This window comes from Cryptotermes secundus, unplaced genomic scaffold, assembly GCF_002891405.2.
Source record: "Cryptotermes secundus unplaced genomic scaffold, Csec_1.0 scaffold1137, whole genome shotgun sequence".
NCBI classification, from domain to species: Eukaryota; Metazoa; Arthropoda; class Insecta; order Blattodea; family Kalotermitidae; genus Cryptotermes; species Cryptotermes secundus.
Window position 1 is genome coordinate 770336 of NW_019729230.1, and position 24526 is coordinate 794861.

General features: G+C 39.1%; 1 protein-coding gene across 1 annotated transcript in view; it reads left to right on the forward strand.

Annotated features, from left to right (window-relative positions):
• Positions 1-24526, forward strand: part of LOC111865592 — a 368127-nt gene that overhangs the window by 46477 nt on the left and 297124 nt on the right. The window lies entirely within an intron of this gene.

Here is a 24526-nt window from a genome sequence, read left to right on the forward strand (position 1 = left end):
TGGTGCTTAGTTTTGTCATTTCTGTGGAATTAAATTGCTACTGGGATGAATTCCATTCATGGTCTCCAATTAATTTGAATATATAGAGTAAAGATAATAATTTTCTTAATTGTAAATTTGAAATTATATGGATAATTCACTTTAATTCAATTATTATTTATAACATTTACATGGGACCTAGAACCTCACAGCCATCTGTGAGCCGATTGTCTAGAAAATGTGGGAGCCTCAACATCTCACAAAACTATAGGCCTCCACGGCCTGCTACAGGGATAACTTTACCCCTTTTGCTAACTAAACAATCCAAAGTCTAACTACAAAATGACAAGTAAAAAAGGTGAAAACCCCACATAAATACAATAAAAACAAGGTAATTTGTATATTTTTATAATAATAATAATGACGATGATGATAATATTAATAATATGTTAATTATATTACCATTTGTTTCCATGCAACCGTCCCTGTGGTCTATTGGTGAGAGTTCTAGGCTACGGATCTAGAGATCCGGGTTCGATTCCCGGCGCTATCATATTTTTTCTTGGAAGTAGTGGGTCTGGAAAGGGGTCCACTCAGCCTCGCGAGGATATTTGATGAGCTATTTCAAGGAAATAGGTTCCGGTATAGAAAACCGAAATTACAGGCCGTCAGGATCCGTTGCGCTGACCACGCGACACCCTCTATCCGCTAAAGTTGGCACTAACTTCGCCGACAAGCGACGGTTGCTCGGTCGGTATAGTTCACTTGCGGTCTAAATTCACGGAGTTTTTTTTTTGTCTGCACGCAAACTTTGTAATCAAAACGCCTGATACAATCCACTTTTCTTAAGGCCATAAGTAGGCATTTATATATAGGATATGTCATAAACCGTTGATCATTTTTTTAAAGAAGTGTATAAGAATAACAAACTGCAAAGAATGTATCTGGAAATTCTGTGTACTGCATTTTCCATCTTGATAATAATGAGATGGGAATTTACAGTACATAAGTCTCTTCTTCTGCAGAAATTACAGTATAAAATTAATTGAATTTCGGCTGAAATATGTAATATTTTCCACGCAGAAAATAATCAGCCAAGTTTCCTGTGGCTGAGAACAGAAGGATATAAATTTTCATTAATCGCACTTAGGGACTAATGACAGCTCTCGTAATACATGTTTACCTTTCGTACCGCTGTGATGTGCTGCTCACGACATGATTCAGTCTGTGAAATCAGTATCAAGTCTACTTATCTGTAGGCTAAACCTTTATCTCCGTGGGACGACAGTCTCTTGCGAAGCTCTTCCTTTGTATTCAGAGGCCACGAAAATGACTTATGTAAAGCACACTCTCTTGTGGGAAGTAACACAGTATAATCCTGCGGAATATCTGACATTTAGGAAAGAAACATATTGACTCCATCTTGAAGGTCAAGGAGTGAACCAAGAAAGTGGCTAGGAAGAAATAATCATTTTTATATCAATTACACCCATCATCTCTTAAAAGGAAGATACTATTGTCAGCTAAAATCCCTACACATTTCTCGTTAGCACGTAAAGTTTTATGTTCTTTAATAAATGTATACACGTTTCCTCTCTATATGAGCTACCTTCAGTGCTCACAGTTTGTCATGTAGAATGCATGATTACAGTTAAAGTGCTCTGATGAATAGGCACAGATGTAAAGGGGAGAAAAATAAATATAAAAATATTGATTGGAGAATGGTTAAGCTTGGGTTTCCTCGGGTAGCGATACCGTAATAAAGCGGCCGTAATATGACGGTGAATGATGTCACTAAAACGTTGCCATCATTCACCGTCATATTACGGCCTCTTGATTACGATACCGCTACCCAAGGAAATCCAAGCTTTAGTTGTGTATGTTAAACCAAGAACTGCCAAGGTCAAGCAGACATTCTTCCCCTAGGTTTTTCAGTAAATTATACTGAATTAACGAACTTGCTATAGAGCAAGAGAATATATGTCTCTTATTTAATACTTATGTAAGAGGGCAGTACTTCAGAACATTTATTATAATTGATTTTATTATTATATATTTATTATGCCATTCATTCCAGAACTTTTTGTCTTCTCGCGTGCTGTCCCAAAAACATTAAAATTAGAATATACAAAACTATAATTTTGCCTGTGGTTCTGTATGGGTGTGAAACTTGGTCTCTGACATTAATTCACGGATATAGCTTCAGTCTGCAGCCGCAAGGAGCGCTGCTGTAATTTACTACAAGCGTTGTAAGATTACGTGTATGTATCCTTGTCATGTAGCGTGTGATTCTCTGGTACTCCTCAAACTGGCGTTGGGCATATAAATATTTCTATTCTGACAAGTCAGTTTGACACACTCAATGCAGTTTATATTTCTGTGTGTATTAATATCATAAATAACTTAATAGTTTAGATATTTGGTCTTAATGTCTAGGCTTAAGATAGGTTAGGATACGCCTAAACACAGACACTGTGTGAAGTACTGTCTTCACATCTCATTTGACACTCGCCTCAATCTAGTATTAATTTCACGAATTTATGGAGCTATGCCTCCATTAGTCCACAACATTTCCTGTCATGATGCCTTATTTTTGTGTAACAATTCCATCAATTACACAAATAATATCCCAGTTACATGCTTCGGAACATTTTGTATTTACTTATTCCATTTCGGGCACGCGGTAACGCAGTTGCTTGAGGCACTGTTCTATAAGCCGGAAGGTCGCGGGTTCGATCCTTGATGAGGTCATGGGATTTTTCAATTGACCTAATCATTCCAGCCGCACTATGGCTCTGGGGTCGACTCAGCCTCTAACGGAAATGAGTACTAGGAATTTTTATGGGGGTAAAGGGCTCCCAGGCACGTAAGTCTGAAAACCTTACAGCCATCTGTGAGCCGATTATCTAAAAAGTGTACGAACCTCGACGTCTCACAATCCCATGAGCCTCCACGGCTTGTTACGGAGATATCATTACCGTTTTGTTATTCCATTTGATTAGGACTACTTCAGTTAGACGTCCACATGGACGGAATATCTGTGTCAGCTGTCACATCGGTGTTAAGATGTAATTGAACTGTAGGCCTACAGTTTTGCATTTATATTGAAACAAAAGTTGTAGCAGGAATAAGTATGTTGTTTGCAAATTTGTTAAATACCACTTCTAATGTTCTGAGAATAAAGCTTACATTCTGCAGTACAGGCAACCAGTTTCAGCGTAACTAAGTACAAGTGACAGAGTTCTTGAAAAACAAGAAGTCTGTCAGCTTCTAAAGAAGTTCGTAACATCTCAAGGAATGCAAATATCCCTTACCGTCTTCACATGAGCCTACTACTGGTCTCTATCCTGAGCCAGATGAATCTAGAGTTCCAGCAAATATACCTATATTTCTCAGTTTAGTATATTTTACTTATAATTTTCCATCTTTAAATCTGACTTTTTAACGAGTCTATAAACCAAAATTCTTGAAGAATCTGACTCTAACAACAGCTAATGATGAAGCACCAATCCAAAAAAGGTCCTAAGAATTAACAGAGATCAAATAATAAAATATGTTAATGTAAACCTAAAAAACAACATTTAAAAAACTACTGTGTAGTTCTTCGAATTCTTAATATTCGCCCCTCCCCTCGTTTTAAAGAAAAATTTTCAGTGAACTGGATAAATATATGTGTTTTAAATTTTCTCTTCTGCATACGGAAAAATTTGAGTATTTAATAATTTTTAGCCAAATTTCGTTATTTCGTAAATATAAATAGAAGCTTATGAAGTCACCTTGCTGTCTGTCTATGTATCCTTCTGTCCAGCTGTTTGTGTATCGCCCTTAATTTTTTAGGATTTTGAGTCCTATGAGATCACCTTGCTCTCTTCCTCTATTTTCCCCCTAATTTTTGTTCGGAGGCTTATGAGGTCACCTTGTCTCTATGTCCGTGTCGACCTAGCTTTGTTTTCTATGGAGTCCATGCCATATCAAAGGAAAATATGCGATTAGTGATTCCCAGAACTTCTTATTTAAAGTCACTTCATCAGCTTTTACCTCTGGATACTCTGCTCTACTTACCTGTTTATTTACACTATCATTTACTTTTTAACGTTTTAAAATTTCGCGTTGGAAACGTCAGATAACATTTATTGGGCTGCTGCAGCCTATTTTAATCTCTATGACGTTTGTGATTTTTTATCCATCTGTTATAATTTATGTAAAACCGAAACATGTATTGAAGTAAATACAAGTGGGGTGAATTATAAATACTTTTGTTTTACGTGACGTAAATATACCTAGGAACTCTGTCAAATTCTCACAGACGAAATATATCGTATGAAAAGAATCTGCAGAGATAGTGAATACCTTACATTAGTCCTGTATCTGTTTAAACAGTACAGGAGTGCAAATTTGTGCTATATAAATGCACTCATATGAGGGCTGTGAAGTACTGAAGTTTCTGTGGATGGAGGACAATGCATCTGATTGGGAGAGGCATATGGGAAATTATTTTATTTTTAATTAGGCATGAAACCTAAATGATATTTTTAAATAATTGATTTTTTTTTACGGAGGACAAAATTATATTTATATTTTTGCACTGTGTATATTCTTGCAACTGCTTCACACGAATTTTTGCGTTGTATTTCACTGATAATTTTTCAGGATATGCGCGTTAGTTATGTCAGAAACATGAAACGAACGCGGTCATGTCCACTCTTCTGTCTGTCCTTATGTTTATTGACACAGTTCCCGAGAAAACAACGAATATAATTAACTTAATTCTTTGTTTTCAATTTAATGTAGTACATAAAATAGGTTCTAGGTCATTTGTGCTCACCATGTGGAACATATGTGACAAACATGTTCTATATTTCTTACCCCTTATTCCTGCTTAACCACCATAAGCTGGCTAAGCCATGGTTAGAAATCGTAATAACACTTGCCTGCCCCTGCAAATTATACGGACAGAGGGTCATTGTGATCCTCTAACTGTTTGGTTGATTCTACTGTACGTTATATTGCAAAATCGAAATATTTCTGTTGTTTGGGGCAGAAAACAACAGTAAAATTTAAGGTCATTTTTTAATTACATTCGGGAAATTCTTGCTACAATATAGTTCAGAATCGTTATACATATACGTACTTCAGTTTGCTGCCCAATAGCATTAGAATTGAACTATTCAGAACTCCTAAATTAATCCTTTTTAGACCCTACTTGAGCATCAACCTCGGTCTGTTACGGTAAGGGAAGGCCAGAAGTTATGGATATTCGAGATCAGGGAGATGTAAACATTTCGCTCTGGAAAAGAGTCATTAGTAGGAAAACGGACAAAATTGCTTAATGAGACTCCTAAAAGAGTTGTATCACCTAGGGATAACGGAATATAGTTTTTTAAGTCTACCGACGTTTCGGATGAACACGTCGCCTGAATATTCAGGATCGAAGAATAAGCCAAGAAAGAAACTAGCAGAAGCAGATAACAAGTAGGGCTTCTTCAACCGTGAAGATTGAGGCCACAGGCTCCTCCGAAACGTATGCCGACTTTCAACTGCCTGCAGGACTTTTCATCACAAAAGACAAGCTTGCGTAACTACAGCTGCTAGAATCACAAATCCTGTGAGAGCCCTTCTTGTTTGTATCCTTTACTAAATATTAATGAGATAATCAAGTTAATGAGAATGAAATGGACGAAGCAGGTAGGAAGTATGTGGGATAAGAGAATTACGTGCAGAAACATTAAAGGAGAGACAGCTTGCATGATTTAAACAAAAGTTACTGATAGTATATAAAAGTGATGTGAGTTTGCAGATCGGATGAAGATGATGACAAATCTTGATACTCCAAGAAAGGCGCAAAAATTCTTATGAAAACTTAACCACTATCATTCTTCTAAGGACAACTTCATTCATTCATTCATCAGTAATCTGTCAGATGACAGGTCCACAGCCTCTTCCAAAACAGTTTCTCCACTTAATGCGATGCACAGAGAAAATGATGCTCGAGATGGTTCAAGTTCGTATAGCAACAGGCGTGACCAGAGTGGTTTGAACGGCTGTTGTACTGCGATGTGGAAAGCAAATGGAAAAACTACCACATTATCACTTTTCCTGGATAGTCTCTCTCTTTCCAAGGACAACTTGTTTCATGGAATTATAGATTCGAATATACCCAAAATTATTGTAGTTAACATAGTGAATAAAATTTTTATAGTAAATAAATGACTGATATTTATGTAGCTCCAGAATTGCAAGTTTGCCATTTCCTCTAGTTGTATCTAAGATCCCTTGCATAGACTTACAGCAGTAGTATAAAGGGAAATGGTATTTTCTTTCCTTCAATAAATTATCTGAATCTTTAAGCTCGAGCCCTTGTCAAGTGCCGCATTCCTGTTATAATCCTTGAGGCAGTAGACGTCTGGAACTGAGCTGTTTGAAAGGCGACAAGGATGTTGTTTGCTGGATTCTTATGATGGAGACGACACCGCTGGGAATTATTCGTGACTCAGTGCGGTGAACGAGTTCTTGAGTTCGTGAACTTGGCAGTTAAGGGATAGGAATATCGGAGGATTTCGAATAGATGTGTGCTGATTCATCGCGCTCTGTTTTACCGGCTCCGACAAAGGCATACAGGAATAAGGGAAATTGCGATAGACAATAAGAGGGATTTCTCAGAATTTCACAAAGCCATTAAGGTGTAGGGATAATACGGAATCATCTAATATCGCAGTTGAATGCTCTTGAATGTCAGAGTTCCAATTTTCTTCCAGGAAACTGGATAACCTTTTGCTTTCGGTGGCATTTATCCTTCTGTTGACACAGATAATCGAATAATAATTGTCAATTAATGCATCCTGTTGTGTAGCATATATTATTTATTATTGAAAACCGTCATAACAGAACAATCAATAATAATTGTGAGTAGCTCTAGGAGATAATTTTGCTAAATGTTTCGGTCTTCAAAAGGCCATCATCAGGCAAATACATTAAACTTTTCGTTATCGAATTGCATATTGCATATTTATTCATGCGATTGATGAGAAAATTTTTTGTGGCTCTTCTGTGTTCATATGGATTGCATGAGTCACTGTGAATAACTAAATCGGTTGCTGTGGGTTTCATATAAATTCCAAATTGCAAATTATTATGTGTTTTTTTTATAAATAGATCCAAAAATTTGATTTTTTGTTTCTTTTTTCATAGCAAATTGATTTTTGGGGTTTATCTTGCTGAATTCATAGAAGCTATTATCAATATTAGTTATGTGAGCATTATTGATAATACCTTGTGTCTGATGCTGGCCTTTTGAAGGCCGAAACATGTAGCAAAATTATCTCCTAGAGCTACTCACAAGTATTATTTATTGTTGTGTTATGACGGTTTTCAATAAGAAATAATTGAATAATAACTTTAAATAAGCCACGACCTCTGTCTTATAATATCCCTTCTAACCCGTAATTTATAGTGTTCGTACCCACTTGACACAATACGGCCCGTGTAGCTGAAAATGATATGTTAAATATTAAAATTAATCAACCAATAATGGACTCTAGAAGCCTATTGCAGATATTTGAGAGTTATTTCCTGAACCATTCCAGCTGCGTAAACCACAGTTTGACCATTTAGTCAGTACATATCTACATGTGTTCCTCACTACCTGAAATCGATTTATCCCTATGTGTGCACATATATAGAAAGTTTTGAAAGGCTTGGACGAACTATGAGTATCAGTTCCACATATAAAAACATGTTCCATATCAACATGTGTCCGAAAACATATAATTTGTGAGTTATGGCTGAAAGAATACTGTGTGGACACCGGCAGTAATTCGGCATTAATGTGTGGGCAGGGACTATTAGTGACTGGTAGGCCCGCATGTTCTGCCACACCGGCTTACAGGCAACCTCTCACATGATCTGCTAAAGCTACCGGAAGAGGTCCCACTGGCAGCAGAGCACGAATGTGGTAAATGCAAGATGGTGCTCCGGCGCATTCTAGCCTCGCTGTGCGAGATGTTCTCAGTAAAAACCATTAATCATGACCGATGGATAGGTAGAGGAGGATCCATTGTAAGGTCTCCACGCTTGCCAGATTTGAATCCTCCGGGCTTTTACCTGTGGAGACACCTATAAATCCTTGTGTATGCAGCTCCTGTTGACAACTAAGTGGCACTTCCCCAGTACACTGTGGATGCCTGTTAGACTATCCGCAACTACCCCGGTATCTTTGGTCGGATGTGGTTGTCCTTGATGAGATGCATCGAAGCGTACACTAAATCTCATGGAAGACTTTGTGAGAACTTGTATAGATGTACTCTCTGAGCTGTAACTCATAAATTAAACGTTTCCGGACACATGTTGACATGGATATCTTTCTTGTTTTGGTATCCCAGCATTTTGCGGAACCCGAAGCTTCATTAGCTTGTGAACACGATAATGAACCTTCGGGTTCCATGAAATGCTGGGAAATTCTTGAGTAGCTGCAGAATTGGCGGCTCCTCCAGATGGGCTGAGCTCCGTGAGTAAGTAAGTGAGTCAGGTATGTGGAGGCCACGCCATAGCTCAAGCTGTTAGTCGCTGGCTTCCCACCGCGGCGGCCCGGGTTCGATCCCGGATCTAATCAATTGGGATTTGTGGTGGACTCGGTTTTCTCCGAGTATTTCGGTTTCCCTTGCCAATCTTCATTCCACCAATTACTCCACAATCACCCTCACCTATCATCTGGGGCTGGTGCAATAGGCTAGAATTGGCCGCAGTACAAGGGACTTAGTCCCACTCCACTGGCATTAGAAATAATGGTATGTGGAACTCGTGCCCTGAAGATTTTCCTCGTGTTATATTATATAGTTAAAATTCCTCACTAAATAAGCCATAAAGGTAAAGGTAAAATTGTACCTGTGCTCAACGAATTAAGCACCACGCCATGTACACATGGAGAAGTGAAGGTATAGCTCCAGCTTTCTTGACCTCGTTACTAGATCGAGGTGAGCGATCAGCTTCGCACCCCGTGTCTTTATCCTCGAAGAAAAAGACCCAGGTTCGCAATCAGTATAAAGCTGGGTGTTTGCTGTGGAGGAGAAAACACATCTTACCCGTGTTGGGAATTGAACCAAGGCTATCCAGTCCCTAGCCCGTCACTATACCAGCTGAGGTATCCTGACTCTTTGAAGAAAGAGTATAATATTATTATTGTATTTTACTGTGATATGACATCATGCAGTCTGGTAGCTGAGTACTAATTTTTCGGAAGATGTGAATCCACTATCTACCTCAACATGAAGACAATGTTTCCCCGAAACCTTGCTCCTAACCTACCGGACTACACGGTGTCAGAACCTACATCATCGCAACATGTGTCTTAATCCCCTTGAAAATACAAAATCTTATTTGGTCCATCAGCTTCTTTCTGTTGAATGTTCATTTGTTTTTTTATATGTCGTCCGTATGCTTTCATGTAGCTCATTTTACCTCTGTTATCCATTTTGTCAACATGTCATCTTAGTCTGCATAATAAAGACAAAAATCTGAAAAAAAAAATATATAGACGAACGGAAATAAGTTACAATAAGAATATGACTTCAAGGCAGTTCTGAAGTTGACTTTACCATTCTGACACTTTCCAATCCAAGTTCTCCACTCGTCGTTACGTAGCAACGCGATTGTGACGTGTTTAAAAGTTGGCATTGGATGGGTTGGGGAGATGTGCGATATCGGGTTGGGTCGAATCGCACCTGGGCTCCCAGAGACGTCGCCTCGCTAGTGAGTAATGATGACAGTTATTCTTTGCAACTCTTTCCTTTCTACAAACGACATATATCAAGGTTAACCGAGGAAGAAAACAGCGGCATACATCCGCTGGATGGCACTAGTGTTGCCCCCATCTCACAACATCTCATGGCCGTCAGCAGGTATCCTTAAGGAATATGGGAATGACTTCAGTGGCATGCTCTTCGTGACGATTATTTTAATAAAGCTTTAATATTAATGTCATTGATATCTATAACAAAATAATGGGAGATATAGAAACATGCACCTCAGTAATGATTCCCGGAGAATGAAACCTTTTCCTCCACAACGATGAAAGCGAAATTTCTTCTGGCTGGTTTATTTCTTCATTAACTCGTAATAATCTTATTAAAATATATTAGACACTAGTATGGAGGCTGTTCTTGAAATAAATAAACACAGAGGAAACTTCGAATGTGCTGTGTCTCCTCACCATAATTCGGAACAGAATTATAACATAAATATATCTGATTGAGTTCCCTATCACAGTTAGTTGCCAACAATAATAAGTCAAAAGTACCTTCTTTAGCAGACTAAATTAGGAAATTTTTGCTACCATCAAGTGCATATTCTTTTATCTTCTCTTGTGTAGTATGGAAACTTATACTCTATCAAAACATACACAATTATAATTTTTCTTGTAGTTTTGCATGGGTGAGAAGTTTGGTATGTCACATTAAGGAAGGAACATTAACTTGAGCTGTTTGAAAATGCTCTGAGACGAATATTTGGACTTAAGATGGACGAAGCACTGAAGGGCTGCAGACAATTTCATAATTTCTGTTCCCCAAACACTTTTAGAATGATCAGATCGAAAGTAATAAGTGGAGAAGGCTAATTATTACGCATGAGAGAAAGGAAAACACGTAAAAATTTTGGAAGGAGTGCCTGAAGAGAAGAACTCACTAGGCCTAGATGAGAGAATAATATTAAAATGGATTTTAAAGGAATAGGTTGGGATGGTGCGGGTTGGATTCATCTGGCTCAGGATACAGACCGGCGGCAGAATCATACGAACATGATAATGAAGCTTTTGATTTTACAAAATGATTGAAATTTTTTAAGTAGATGAGCAACTATTAGCTTATAAAGGACTGAGCTTCATCGAGTTAGTGTCATTCGACGCTGTTGGAAAGTTGTTAAATAAATGAGAAATAATTAATTACGTGCAAGTTGAGATTAGGCAGTAAAGTTAGGTATGATTTTGGTAGAATTTTGGAATGGGAGAAAAGAGAAGGCGCAGACGCGGCGAATATAGAAGGATTAGACTGAGGCTTGACAAGAAAAAAACAAAATCATTTCAGCGGGTTTTGGAGTCTGCAGGAGCTCGTAGACTTACTTATGATTCAAGTTGTTAGTAGTGATATTACAGTTAGAAAAGTGGCCAAGTCAGGGGGGAAAGTTTGCCGTTTCAGAGCCCCAAAATATCCATCAATATAGCCTGTAGTGAAACCGAAGAGACGAAAACAGAGATAAAGACATTTGCAAGAACTACTTTTAAAAATAAAAGTTAATAGCCTGCCAGTCTCACATATTCCTTCAACTTGTAATGCATTCGAGATGTAGACTAACAACATGTCACTTATATAACACTTCACTCATTTTTATATTTCTTACGGTTGTGTTAGTTTATTTTTATATTACACGAGGAGCTTCGGGTTTTCTGCTGTTGTGATGTAACGTGTCTGATTTCTGAGAGTTCTTGTATGCAGAGAGCCGTAATAACAATACTAAATCTGTTGAAATTTACATGAAATTGAATATATATTCTAAAACTTGTGTTTGTCACATAACATTCCAAAGATATTACCCACCCTTTAAAAATATTATAAAGTTTATACCCATTGCTAGGCAATGACTCGGTAAGCATATTTACGCCCAGCGTACTCGTGCAACAGAAAGACGTTCATTATTAGGTAACGGAGCAATAAACACGCTTCATTAACAATAGAATCTGTGTTTTCTGTGTCATCCGTGCCGAGTGCTTATAATAGGACACAATCAAAAGACGCGACCGAGAAGAGAACAGTATCAGTAGCAGAGAGTGGGGAGTCTAATTTCGAGACGCCAGTATGTCATGATGTGAGCTTGGGCTCAGAAGAATTGAACTGAGTCAAGAATAATAGCAAGAAATTATTTAGACTGTGCAAATAAGACTTCATGTGTGAGTTGAAGTTACAGTGAGATGGTTATAAATCCGTTGCCAGGATACGACTAGTGAAGACTGAGAACCCTAATACGTGTGCAACGGTGAAATGGAAAGTGCGTGGAATAGCGATAGCATTATAATTGCCTGTAGTCCCGAACTGTGTGAATGTATAAGGTACAGCAAATCCAATCATCCAATACAAAACCCGTCTTATAAATGAGGATATGAATATCCTTCAATTCAGAATGAAATTACGCAGGCGATTAAGTATAATTCTATGAGTTTGTTAGGATAATTAGCTATTTATCTTCGGCATATTTAGGCTTAGCTGCTGCAGAACAGTTGATGCGTTAATTATGTCTGCCCAGTTGAGTCTGTACACGCTACATATAGGTGCTGACGTGATAGACAATTGTATTGATTGAATTTTAACCGGCCTCAGAATCTCAACTTAGACACTGGCCTTCCTGACTGAGGCTTTTCGTGATTTTCCTGAGCACTTCCAGAAAAATATTTGGGTAGTGCCTCGATTATACCACGATCTCTTCCTTCCTGATTCTTTGTAATTCTTCAGTTTCACTATCATCTGATATTATACATAATCTAGATACTGAAAGTGGCGTTAAATAACCTACGAGATTATTATTATTTTTTTATTGGCCTTGTTTGGTACTTTGTGTGTCTTTGTTTCTTTCTATCGCTCGTGCTCACCTTGTCATTGGCCTTTGGACATTTGGGATAGCACACAAATAAATAACCACTCAAATTACGCTCCGTTATATTATTATTATTATTATTATTATTATTATTGGGCACGCGATAGCGTAGTTGATTGAAGCACTGTGCTACAAGCCGGAAGGTAGCGGGTTCGAATCCCGATGAGGTTATTGGATTTTTTCAATTGACCTAATCCTTCCAGCCGCACTATTTTTCAGGGGTTTACTCAGCCTCTAACAGAAATGATTATCAGGATTCTTTCTGGGGGTAAAGGGCGACAGCCGCTTAGGGCTGACATCACCGCCATCTGTCAGCCAATTTTCTAGAGAAAATTTGGGATCCTCGACGTCTCACGACCCTATGGGCCTTCACGATCTGCTACCAGGATATATGTATTATTATTATTATCATATAAACTGCCTTATTTTATTTCTGTTTGTAAGTTTCTTTATCGCTTCTTTCTACGTACTCATGCTGCCTCTGTAACTGGCCTGTGGGCTGTTAAGTTTGCACGTTAATAAATAATAATTGAATTGAACTGAATTATCTTGTTTTTGTGTGTTCTGTTTCTTTCCTTTACTCGTGTTCATTCTGTAACTAGCCTTCGGGCTATTAAATTAACACGTAAAAAATAAGCATCGAACTGATTAGAATGAAATTACTCTTATTATTATTATTAAGCGAAGTGTGCAACTTCCATCCAGACTCAAGTATTGTGATTCTTCCTCGTTACCGTCTTGCAGAAGATATGCTGTTAAATTGCAGCCTGGTCTGAGTCGACAGAAATGGAGGACATAGCTTGGTACTGGTGGCGCCAGTAGAGTGAATCCCATAATACTTATAGGCTTGTCTTAACTTCGGATAAGCCATAATAGCTCGTCATTTTGCGAACCTCTGTGTTGCTATGCCTTATCCGCTACTGCGTTTTCCAGTACGTTGCAAGGGAACCCACTGACTAGTGGAATATACATATGAAATAGATCTTGTGCTTTATAACATGAAACAGACGTTTAAGGATGTTCTTCTTATTATGAAATTTGCACTGCATTCTACCCACGAAATAATGCAAATACTGGTTCATGTTGCTGTGTAACGCTATTGGTAGCACTTAGATTTATACTTACAAATGTAGTTATAATGAAAATAATTTCTTCTGTCAGAGATTAACGAATTCAGTTTGCTGGATTACGATAATAACAGGGTATTGAAACACGGAGACGTCAAGAGAGGAATCAATTCGGGGACTGCTTTAGCAAATACAAGCTTCCAATCTCATATCTATAAACAGGAAAACTAGAACGTGTATTCCTATAAATTTTCCTGTGGTTTGTGTTTCACATGGGCGTAGAGTTTGGTGTCTGATCCTAAGAAAAATCAGAGATTCAGTGTATCTGAGAACAGGGTTCTGTGCACAACATATTTCTCTAAGAGGGAAAAAGTAATAGGATAATAGAGAGAATTACAGAGTGATAAACTTCACAATTTGTACTCTTCATCAAATATTACGAGAGTGATAAAATGAGAGTGCATGTGATGGGCGGAACCTGTAGCAAGCAGTGGGGAGATGTGATATGCGTAAAAAATTTTAGTTGAAATGCCTGAAAGGAAAGTACCACTTTGGAGGTCGATCACCTTTCAATTTGCCTATTTAACGATGTTTCCATTATCGGGTATATTAGCGTGGAACATAGGACTTATGGGAGGTTGGTATCAAACTGGATATTAAAGAAACGGCCCGTGAATGTGGGCCGGATTTGTAGCACGCAGAACTTGATCCGTCGGGCTCTTTGGTTGGAAGGAGCAAATGGGTATATGTAGATCCTTCTTTCGGTGTGGAGGGTGGGGAATTCTTGAATGGCGATAACAGGCAAGTCTGATTTCAATAACAAAATCGGCACAAGATCAGAAAGTTCTGAGGATGCAAATTGAATTGAACTGGCTTGGGAGCTTAAGCAATGACGAATTTGGATTTAGCCGTTTTTAATTTTCTAGACAGCCGGCTCACAGATGGCGGTTAGGTTGTCAACCTTACGCGCCGGCCGCCNCCTTAAGCGACCGCCGCTCTTCACCACCCAGGAAGATTCCTGGTACTCATTTCTGTTAAAGGTTGAGTCGAGCCCAGGGCCATAGTGCGGCTGGAAGGATTAGGTCAATTGAAAAATCCAGTGACCTAATAGGGACTCGAACCCTTGATCTTCCTACTTGTAGCACAGTGCCTCAACCAATACGCAACCGCGTGCCCCTCCGTAGTTACATTTGAGGTTTATTAACGATCTTCTATTGTTAATTTTTTCCCGTAAATATATGTAACATTTTAAAGTGTATATCATAATTTATTGTCATGATTTTGGTTCATTTGAAGAAGGTATATGTTATATCTCTGTTAATTACTAAATAAGTTATTGAAATGCCTTTGCAATGGTTCCCCTTTTTATTAATCAGCAAGCACTGAATTATTTCAAATACCAAATCTTTAGCAATATAAGTGTCCTGAAGGCCATGCTTCAGTAGCAATTCCTTACTGTAGAAACAAAATTGCGTCCTAAGAAGGCGACACTAAAAGGTGATCGTTCCCTTCGTTACATGCGTCTTTGCGTTTTGGTCATTTCAAACTTGTCGCCTTTTGGATATGTAGTGCTCACTGGCATTTGGACCGAAGGGAGATGAAGCGACAGGAGGTTGGAGAAAACTGCATAATGAGGAGATTCATAACTCGTACTCTTTTTCAAGTATAATTAAAATGATGAAGTCAAGGAGGATGAGGTGGAGAGGGCATATAGTACGAATGGGGAGATGAGGAATGCTAGTGAGAAAGCCAGAAGGAAGGAGACCACTGGGAAGACCAAGGCGTAGGTGGCTGGACAATATTAAAATAGATCTTAGATAGATATAATGGGATGGTAGGGATTGGATTGATCTGGTTCAGGATAGGGACCAGTAGATGGCTCTAGTGAACACGGTAATGATTTTGGGGTTCCATAAAATACTGTGAAGTTCTTGAGTAGGTGCATAACTTGAGGCTTCTCAAGAAGGGCTCAGCTCCATGCGTGAATCAGTGAGTAAGTGCTTACTGGCTGTATTCTCATACCAGGCCTCTGAGTCTAGAGCGAGGATTATGGCAATAGGAGGCAGTGGTTGCAGCTGCATTGTTGGAAGGAAGGAAGGTGACGCACTGTAACCAATGTCCTGTGTACGAGTATTACCCACACGCACCATAAAATCCTTGTAATGATTACACGACCAAACCCACGAGTGTTCTTTTGAGGTAGGTCAGTTTTGAATACACGAACAATGCAGTAATTTTCGTACTTTCGCTTTTGCGTGAATCCAGATGTTGCATGCTAATTAAAGAACAAATGAAACACATTCAAGGTCACACGATACGGAACAGGTTCTGCCGAAACGTTGGTACCTATATACCAAACTACACCGCGTGACATTCCAGAAGACTGTGAAATGAATACTCACCAAGGGCCTCAGATCTTGAGGTGACTTTAAGTTACGTCGTCCCTAATATGAGCATCTCGTATTCCTATGCTCGGGACCTAGTAGTGCATGCGGGAAAGTCGAGTGATACTTATTTCATAATGGATTTCATGGGTCCTAGTACCTTGAGAAAATCAATCGAAATTTAGGATGTCTTTTCAGAATTAATTATTTAATTATTTATAAAGGTAAAAAGGTGAAATTCTCCCTGTGCTTACCTACTTAAGCACTACGGCGTGAAAACATAGGGGGGGGGGACGAATGTATAGATGCAAATATTCTTGACCTCAGAACTAGCTGAATGTGAGTAGCTATCGTCACGCCCCTGCTGCTTTATCCTCGGGGAAAGAGCCCTTAGTACATATTTACCGGGGCCTGAACTCCGACCCCTCGGCCGTCTAGCTGTACCGACTGCGAAGTCCCTACTCCCTTTATTTATTTTGATATTTCTTTAAAGGATGGAATCTTTCTTGAAGGGCGTTTGAGCCTCGTGGTCACATCGAAGTACACTTATCTGAATCTCGAATAAATATTTCCCACCCCTGAACTGTCAGTTGCATGGAGGAAATAGCCTGCATGTTTCAGTCTTGCAGACCCGCCACACCGTTGTGTCGGAGAAGTTGTCTATCGACAAGGCGGTGTAAGAGAGCGAAACGTTTCGTCTGATGACACGATCTACTCTGTTCTGGTGTACCACGTTGTACAGTCCTACAGATCATTACTAATATTCAGCCTAAACGTCTGTAACTGTATTAACAGGCTCATCACAGTTCTCGCTCTGAGAACCTCAAATTTTGATTACGTGTTAGCTCACAATGTTATAGCAATTCCTGAACTTGATTTCCTTATGACATTCATGTAACACAGAAGAGATGTTTGTCGGTGCGGGCCGCGTGGTCTGCTCTGGTTCCTGAAACTCCCCCACCCAACAAATTTTAAAATCCAGTATCAGATTAATTACCAGACCGACAGAAATAATTTCCATCCCAATTAAAACATAGTTTCAATGAGGTCTGCCATTAGTAACATTGAAGTTTGGAAAGAATATATTATGCTGCAATGGATAAAGCCAGCTAAGAAGCAGCATAAATTCCGTAATATACTGTGACATCTAGACCCTTTGGTAACAAATGTGTAAACTGGCAACAGTTCAGTAGCTGTTGCTAGGGAACGGCAATGTTGACATATTGTTTCCTCGGCAACGAAAGAACGCTCAGTAATGAAAGAGACTTTTCTGTGCGGTCCGTGTCGATACTATATAATGAGGACTAGTAGTGCAAAATGTGTAACGTCGGATGGTAAGGAGACTGGTAAAAGTTCTGCATGAAGCGGTCATGGCTTTACCGAGACAATATCCAGGAATTTGCTCTGGGCTACTGATATTCTCCCAAATATATATCTAAAGCTTTGATTGTAGACCAACTTTTTCAGTGCCTGAATGTCGTATCTAATATTGTGTAATTTATAGACTCGGGAAAGCGACTCTTTATTGCAATTGTTACCAGTTTTTATACGCCTGCGTAAAGGAAATCAAAAGTTGATTTAACAGATCAACTTCATACTTACAGTGAGGACGCGGTGCACTTTACTATCTCTCCTCATATTCCGTCCACCTGTCTCTTTTGTTTCCTCTTATTCCTCTTGTGCAATTACTACTAGCAGATCGAATAGGTTATAAATTCATGAAGTGATCTGTAACCCCGCTGTTTGCTTACTAGGCAGTCATTTACATTTACATGCAGAAAGAGATTTGCAAAAAATATCGCCTTGCATAGCGAAGGCGTTAAATAAAAGGAGAGCATAATATCGCACCCCATCTTTTCTTAAGTGTTTTAAGAAGATAAAACTTAGTGGTATTCGAACATTAGATATCACCTGCTTGGTAGTCTAGACAACTAATCGTTTCTTTCCCGGTTCAGGAGACTATAAAGGATACAGAAATATATTAATTCAAGGTTTTTACAAGACATAAGCAATTATAAAATTTCAATCCCACTATAAGATTTTACATTAATGTGAATATATAGGATTGTCATAGATAAGCATTATTTTTTATTATTGCTAGTGGGGTGGGACTAAGTGCTCTGTACTGCGGTCACTTCTGGCCTATTGTACCAAAGATAAACAATAAATACTTCAGCACGAACTGATTTTAATAAAACTACAGACTGAAAACTATGTTGTAGTTAGTCTTGGATCAATCTCATGTAAATATGTTTAATAAACATAAAAATAATTATGTTTATGATATGTGATGTACGTATATACATATATTTGTACCTCTTTTTAATGGAGCCAGGGTAGCATAGTCAGTAGAGGGTCTGGCTACGGGCTGGACGACTGAGGGGTCGAAGTTTGGGTTACAGTAGTGTCAAGAATTTTCTCTTCTTCAAATCGTCCAGACCGGTCCTGAGGTCCACCCAACCTCCTATCCAATGTGTACCGGGGGGCTCTTTCTCCGGGGGGTACAGTGGCAGAGGCGGGAACCTGAGTTAGTGCCGAGGTCAAGAAAATGTACATATATATAGATTCACTCACACATACGCCTTCACGGTGTATTGCTTAATTTGTTGTACACAGGGACTACTTGACCTTTTACCTTTTCATTCATGCAGTAATTCGGACTATATAGCTTCGAATAATAGTATTATTAGTGAATAATTGATTATAATGAATATCGAAGGAAGTTATGATGTAATTTGAGGAAATATAGATTAAGGGCTGAGAAAAACCACTAAAATTTTCAATCACAATAACCGGTAGTCGAACCGAGATTTGAATCCTGGACTCTCTGAGTGTAATGCACGAGCGCGTCCCACTCGACCGTGACTGTCAGTGAGTAAAGTTAAATTTTATACAGTGTTCTACCTTGTCTGCTTCTTTGGACATCCTTGTTTTTATACACTTACGACCCCGCCCTGTTGCCACGACTACCAACAGGTGTTTATCTTAGTTCCTTTACCCACGCGCACTTGCGGCTACAAACACTATTATACGAGGAACCATTAACCGCGTTAAAGAAGTAACTTGTTTGCTCTATAGGAGGTCCTTGTAATTAATGCTGTCTCGCTGAGGATTTTCTTACCAAATGAAGCCAGGAGCTGCTGCATAGTCACAATGTAAAAACATCGAAACTGCTTTCCTATACTACTAATGAAGTATAATTCCATGTAACTCTTATATAACGAACAGTGTGACTCCCCATTGTACTTAATTAAATACCATATAAGGGAATGGAGGAATAACTCCATGCTTTCCTTTTCTAATCCTATCAGGAATCCCGATGAAGTTATTAGATTTTTTCAATTGACCTAATCCTTCCGGCCGCAATATGGCCCTGGGGTCGACTCAGCCTCTAACAGAAATGAGTGCCAGGAATCTTCATTGAGGGTAAAGGGCGGCCGGGGAGTAAGGCTGATAAACTCACCGCCATCTATGAGCTGATTGTCTAGAAAATGTGGAAGCCTCAACATCTCACAACCCTATGGGCCACCACGGCATGTTACAGGATAGCTTTACCTTTTTTTATCAATATTTCTTAACAGCATCTGAGATGTCTTTCACCTTCCGCCGTATCTAGGATTCGGGCGATTTTGCATAAAGCTACTACAAAACTTCCTTTTGGGAACTTCACAACACTGTCGGTTTCTACATTATGTAGCAAGGATGACCAAAGTTAGTCAAAGTCCGAGCCGAATTTTGAAAATTTGGGGACTCGCAAAAAGACTTGGCCAGCATGGCGCAGGTGTTGATGTACACGCTTTTCACACATCATACTTTTTATATATTTAATCCATTCTTAAAAATATATGGACTAATATTTTACATTCAAAGTAAAATAACTTTTGAAAATAGCTTCATGTGGCCCGCGAACCACAGTTTCCTACATGATATATATAGCTCCGAATGGCAGGATAATTTGTGAATGATGACTTGGAAATGATTTGGAAAGGGATCCGTCGTCATCTAATCGAGAGGGTATCTTCGAATTTATCTGCAGGAACTTAGGAAAACCAAGAAAATCCCAGTCAGGTTTCCAGACGAAATCCTTACCGAGCACCCCCCCTCCCACCCGCCCAACAGTTATAAGTGATGCAGTTTTTTACGGTGATATTCCGCTCAGTACACGATCTTATTCATGTGGTAGAATGCATGTTCGTACATATAAATAAATATAGGATGAAAATAATTTCGAACTTTTCTGCAAATAGTTCACTTTAAAATAGCCGGTGGTACTGAAGTTCACTTTAAATAGGCTACAATAATTCGTGTATGAAAATTGGAAAATTTTTCTGGCTTGTACTCTTGCTGACATAAAATTTCCAGGATCTCGATGTTCGGCACTTCTGGGAGCACTCTCCCCAATTCTGAGAAAGTTTGTCTCCCATAAGATCTGTCTTACGAGCAATACTATTCCCGTAGGTTTTTCTCTGGCCCCAAAGTGGACGTTTTTTGATAGTTTCATCTACCGAAGCCGTGTAGCCATTCAGTACACTTCGTAGGTTGACCATGTAGCTTCTCGTAGTGCACTCTTGCAGTAATGCTATGTGAACTGTATAAATTGTGAAGTGCCTCGTTTTGTGATATCTTATTATAACATGCGCATGTTTCCATAATTTTTTATGAGGCACGTGTAGTGAAATCTAATCAGTATTAAATTCACTTTAACAAACACATGTTATATTTTGTTTCTCTATTTCTCTGCTAACATAATTCTTACTCTCGTATTTGTGTGTGAATTGTCAAGAGATTATAAAAAGAATGAAGTTCATATTTGTATGTATTGCAAAGCTCAGGACTTATTTAGAATACAAATGGATGACGTTCCTTAGCGAGATATATGTCATTGGTAGCGACAAGAACGTGAAGCCAAGAGTGTATTATGAAACTGACATACATTTACTAGAACAATGGACATTTCCTATTGTCTTGTTCTGGTCAGGAACAACTAGACGGTAGGACTCCTTGCATGAGTGATTAGCTCGTCGCAAGGCCTCTACCTAAACACAGAATAAACACATACACATACCAAACAACCATGCCTTCTGTGAGATTCGAACACACGATCCCGGCTTCCGAGCCAGCGAAGACAGTGCATGCCTTAGACCACTCGGCTACTGTAACCGGCTGTGTATAAGTATAATATATAAGAATTCAGTGCCTACCTCACAGGAAACAGATCCGAACCCACGATCCCGGCTTCCGAGCGAGTAAAGACAGTGCATGCCTAGACCGCTCAGCTACCGTGACCGGCTAGAATAACAATATATTCTGTAATTCTATAAATAAACCGAATGCAGATCACAAAGAATGTTAAAAATTTTAGTTTAAATATGTCTCCGTCTGAGTAGTAATTTTGTTTGTTACGTGACACGTTTTTGTCTCGTCTGTGGTCTGTTGTACACCCGCTGCTAGCTCCAAAGCAATGTCTGCGAAGTTACGAATTCGTGGGTGTTGTGGAGGTTATGTAGACGCTGACAGAATAATTCATACTCACGGATGAATGAGAACAAAGGGCGGAGGTTCAGGAGCATGCTCACGTACAGCCTACACTTTGCTAATCAACACCCACATACATTGTTGAGGAAGTTTTCTGTCTTAGACGTTTTCAACCAGAGCTTCAAAATAATCTGTATTATAAGAGTAATGCCATCAAATATAACTAATTAGAACAAGTTTATTTTCAAATTTCATTTCGTTTGAAATATATTTTGTGTTATGCTTTGTATGTTTTAATTTTTTGTAAAAACAGCATTATGGATGTGATTTGATTAATAAGAATATTATTGTAAGATTTGAGGCTTTCACGGCGGTGAATATGAAGAAAGCAGTNGAAAATTATTAATTTTCTGTTAGGTTTCGTAACTTATGTCTAAAATACATGTAATCCATGAAAACTTCAAATTATAATTTTTTGCCTATTTCCCTAAAGTATTACCCGATATCATGGCTCTCTATGCATCTGTGAGTCCCCATTATTTAACTTTTAAATGCCTGAACCAGTCTTCATGAAACTTGGTATGTATATCTCGGCACCTGAGCCCATTAATCTGTGTATCTGTATGTGTATCCCTCCTATCGTTGCTAGGAAACGGCTCGATAGAAATAGTACCTCACCAACAAATGCAAAAGTGGCAACAGAAGAATTGTTGGATGCATCTATACTGTCAGAGTCGTACCAAAGAAAGTAGGTGAGTAGTTATTTTCGGAACTTGTTGTTTCATTAATAATTCTTATTTGTCCTATAGTTATATGTTCCGAAATGTACATAGCCTTCACTGTAATGATTAACTTCCACTTTCACACTCATTGCTGGAGAAGTCTGCTGGCCGAGACTGGTTCAATGAGAGTCTCAGGATAAATTTGCAAGTGCAAGGAGTCGAGAAATCGACAAAGATATCACCCACTTGAAATAGGTACGGAAATGTGGGGGTGGGAGTTGGAGAAACCTGTGAATAAAGAGCGTTGCATAAAGACATAAAACGCAAACGACGTTCAGTTTCGAGATGGAAGCTCTGAGGAAAAGAACTGAAATTCGTAACAATTTTTTTTTGTATCTGATTCTGAAAAATTGCAAAAGGAAAACGGTCTTTGGATGAGAAGCTGGATATCATGAAGGAACAGAAATGCCATTAGCTTTGTAAGAATGAAAGTCTGTGAAATAAAAAGTAGACTTTATGAGTTCTGCTCGAATTCATTGTTATAATGTAGTTTCTCTCAGCAGTTTGCCTCGTACATAGGAATGTTTAGATCTGTGCGTAATTAAGGACTACGTCATGAACATTAAGCATCAGAGGAAATTTATCTCCACGCACTCTTAACCTCAGCATTTGATTGAGGTCTGTGGTCAGCTTCACACTGCGGATAGAAAGGTGTGGAGAAGAGAGAGCATATTTTTTCCACGCTAAGAATCCAGCTCCAGTTCCTCTGTCGTCCAGCCCGTAGCTTAATCGATATACTGACTGAGCTCCTTGGCTCGAGTCCGCAAGCGAACTATACCGACTGAGCGACCACCGCTTGTCGGCGAGGTTAGTGCCAACTTTAGCGGATAGAGGGTGTCGCGTGGTCAGCGCAACGGATTACCAAGGTCGTTAATTTTGGTTTTCTACACCTAAGCCGCTATTTCATTGAAATAGCTCCTCAATTATCATCACGAGGCTGACTGGACCCCGTTTCAGACCCACTACGTGTTAGAAAAATCTGGTAGCGCTGGGAATCTAACCCGGACCTCTAGCCAGGAACTCTGACCACTAGGCCACAGAGACGGTCATAAGAATGTGTAAATATCTTTAATTTCCTCTTCCCAATGAACTTTCTCGGAAGAAGTGAGCTGCGAGCAGACAGCACAAGCTTTCCATAAGAACCTGTCACGATGCTCTGGTCGCTGGAAAACTGGACTACATAATTCCACTTCACTCACTCATGGAGCTGAGCCCTTCTTGAGAAGCCGCCAAATGTACAGCTGTTAAAGAATTTCCCAGTATTTTATGGAACCAGAATGTTCATTACTGTGTTCCAAAGAGTTATGGACTGATCCATATTCTAAGGCAGATCAATCCAATCCATACCATCCCATTCTATTTATCTAAGATCCATTTTAATATTGTCCACCAACCTACGTCTCTGTCTTCCCAGTGATATCTTTCCTTCTGGCTTTCCCACCAATATCCTATATGCATTCCTCTTCTCCCCATTCGTACTACGTGCCCTGCCCACATATTCCTCATTGACATAATTCCAATTGAGAATCGGATTTGGTCATATTCATTTACTCACGGCATATGCGGTGGTCATAGCAACTGAGTAAAACCTCGACACTGTTGTCGACCATATACCGGGAACTTCATCAACTGAAAACCTGCACCTTGTCTAATAGTTCGGAGATACACTCCTGTAAACATTTCAAACCGTACAAATATTTCAGATTTCTGGCGAAGGTGTATGTCTTACTACCCATAGAATAATGATAAAAACTTGTTTTGAATGAGTCTGTTCCTTAAGGTGCTCCGACATCGTCCTATTTATATTTAAGGATATCTCTCTCTGCGTGAGACGGAATCAAGTTCATTCATGTCATGATTTCGTTAGAAGCTAGTTCAAGGGAGCCGAGTCCTTTTAACGAAGCCAATAGCCGCCAAACATGTCCAGAAATTCCACGCGTTTTGTGGCAAATAACAAAGTAAGAAAGCGATCGATGACGTAAATTTATATCCTGACTGAAGGTGTTATCAGAATCCCACTTCCGGTGACAGTAAAGCTTCTGTGACCTCAATTCGACGTTTAAGTCAAATTGAACTTAAAGTAGATTCTAAAAGTAAGATTTCACGGCGGTGACTATGAAGAATGCCGTCTTCTGGAATGTGGTACCGTATATATCTTGTGTGAACCGACGTTTCGGAGGAACGTATAGCCTCCATCTTCAGG